This window comes from Herpailurus yagouaroundi, unplaced genomic scaffold (assembly GCF_014898765.1).
Source record: "Herpailurus yagouaroundi ecotype Mexico unplaced genomic scaffold, PumYag 206, whole genome shotgun sequence".
Taxonomy (NCBI): domain Eukaryota; kingdom Metazoa; phylum Chordata; class Mammalia; order Carnivora; family Felidae; genus Herpailurus; species Herpailurus yagouaroundi.
In genome coordinates, this window is record NW_024412437.1 from 2,982,907 (window position 1) to 2,985,406 (window position 2,500).

Consider the following 2,500-nt stretch of genomic DNA (forward strand, 5'->3'; position numbering starts at 1 on the left):
GGGAAGGGAAGGGAAGGGAAGGGAAGGGAAGGGAAGGGAAGGGAAGGGAAGGGAAGGAAAGGGAAGGGAAGGGAAGGGAAGGGAAGGAAGGGAGAGTATGTTATACAATTTGGGCATCACTTGTACATTTTCTCTTCTGAATGCCTTCATGCTGCTGGCAGCCCAACCTCAGAGCTAGGCTCCACTGGGTAGTCAAGTACTTGGTTCTATTTTTAATGGCAACCCAGAAGCTGTTTGGGAAAGGGCAGGATGACATGGTGGGAAGAGCTTTGTTGTGAGACAAAGGCTCAAATCTAGCCCAGCAGCCTCCTACCTGGGTATCTCTGGGTAAGTGCCTTGCCCTCTCTGAGCCTCTGTACCCTCGGCTGCAGATGGGGGTGAAGACAGCACCCTCTCAGGGCTGTTGTGAACGTGCCATGTGGTAACATGCACAGGCTCGGCACGCTCGAGTATTCTGACTTGTCCGATAGACGGGCGGAGGGGGGAGACCCGGCTCCGGGGGAGCAGAGAGAGGCTGGGGCGATGTCGGCCCTGCTGAGGCTGTCAGACTGCACGGATGCCTTAAACACACAGAGGCCTGGGCTCTCCTGGCCCAGCAACATCATTTATGGGAAACGACCGGGAAACTGAATCCGCTGTTTGTGAGTTGCCAGCAAGAGCTTCGGAGTCCCACGGTCACAACCAGGGCTTTGCTGGCTGCCTGCTGCAGCATTTCCAGTTTCAGCTCAGAGGTTTGATCTTTGCATTGTTTTCCCCACGTACAGCTTTGGGGTACTTTGCTAGAGAACAGGTGGAAATCATGCATTTGACACACAAAGCCAACACTGGGGTGACCAGGCCCCCGGGGAGTGGCTTGGGCTTACTGGGCTGCCTGGACCCCGGCCGGCTGGCAGGTGGAGGCATCGCAGACGTCAGGTGACTGTGCTTTTAGGAGATAAGCTGGCGGCTTCCACCCAGGTCGAGGGACTGTCACGATAAAGCCAGCCACAACAAGGAATCCTGAACCTGCTCTCCTAGCCCTGGGTTGGTCCCAGGGTGTTCTAGCCTTTGGATGTGGCCTGGTTTGGCCCTCAGAACCCCTGAGCTGGGGGGGGGGGGGGGACAGAGGCAGCTCAGTTCTTACGGTGAAGTCCCCCAGATGGCAATTCCCCACCCTCCCTCTGCCGGCGGAGCCAGCTGCCCAGATCAGCTTGGGGCTCTCTTGATGAACACCGAGTGCAAACGCTCCAGGCAGCTGGCAAGATGCTAAGTGAAGCATCAATCCTAATGAGGATGAGGAATTAATAAAGGAGGCATCCCAGCCACTCTGCAGAGGCCGGGCTTGCCACCGAGGAGGAGTGAGTTAGTTCCAGTCTCCGCCGGGAGACTGGAAGGCCTGGGGTCCACGTGTGCATCCGGGTGGTGACAGTGACATGGCTCACTGCGCCACGCAGAGCCTGTGGGGTAGAACGTGGGGGCTCTGCAGCCCCTGTTCTGTGTCTAATTCAGGTGCCGTGGCAGGTAGTGACGTGGGCACATTCTCCAGATGAGAAGAGTAGGTGTTCGTGATCTGAACAACTGCACACCCAAAATGATGTTTTTCAAAAGAAAAGAGGAAGGTGTGATCGTGGGCCCACCGATCCTTTGTGTGCCTGTGTTTGGCAAACTATTGATTGCACATGCCCGCTCCTCCAAGATACCACTTAGCCCTGGCATTAAACTCCAACTGCAAAGGGCAAGGCAGCCTCGCTTGGGAGAGGATGTGGGGGGCGGAGGTGGGCAGGATTCCTGTGCGTGCAGACTAGGGGGAAGGAAAGGGAGCAAGTTCAACCTCGCCGAGCCGACCCAGCTTTACAAAGCCTCTTTTTAGCTGACTCCAAACGCGGCCAGGAAAAGGGCCATCCCTACCAACCTCCCTACCAACCTCCACCAAGATCCAACCCCGCTGAACTATCTGCAGGGGCTGTAGCTGCAGTAAGGCAGCCTAGGTGTGTGGGAGAACTCCCCGAATAACCGAGGGGCGGAGTTAACGCACGAGAAAAGGTTACAGAGAAAGAACGAGGAAACTCTGTCCAAGGATATCTGAAAGGAACGCTCCGCCAACTTCCCCCACTCCTTCTCCGATCTGAAAGCCAAGCCCGAGCGGCAGACCCGTCCACAACCTGGCTGGGACCAGACCGCCCCTCCACAGCCACCTGTTAGTTCCAGTCCCGCAGCGGGGCGGGTGGGAGGCGCAGAAGTCGGGCGCATTTCGCCATTGGAGGCGTCCGGGCCCCCTCCCGCGGAGGGAGCGGTCTCCACAGTCCCGGGACACCCAATCCCGCCCCCCGGAGGCATTCCCACCTTAGAACACCTTCTACTCGGCCTCCTCCCGCATCTAGGGGCGCAGCGCCCCGCCCCTCTTGCCCCGACGGGGTGGCCACGCCCCTCCCAGGCAGTTCTCGGTCCTCGGGTAGCCCCTGCACCCTCCAGTGTCCGGCCGAGGTCTCCCGCAGCCTCCCTGCCGAGGGACCAGGGCCGA

The 2,500-nt window shown here is 58.8% G+C and overlaps 1 protein-coding gene across 1 annotated transcript in view; it reads right to left on the reverse strand.

Moving 5' to 3' along the window:
* CACNG4 (calcium voltage-gated channel auxiliary subunit gamma 4) overlaps positions 1–2,500 on the reverse strand; it is a 58,765-nt gene that overhangs the window by 55,244 nt on the left and 1,021 nt on the right. The gene's annotated exons all lie outside the window — the stretch shown is intronic.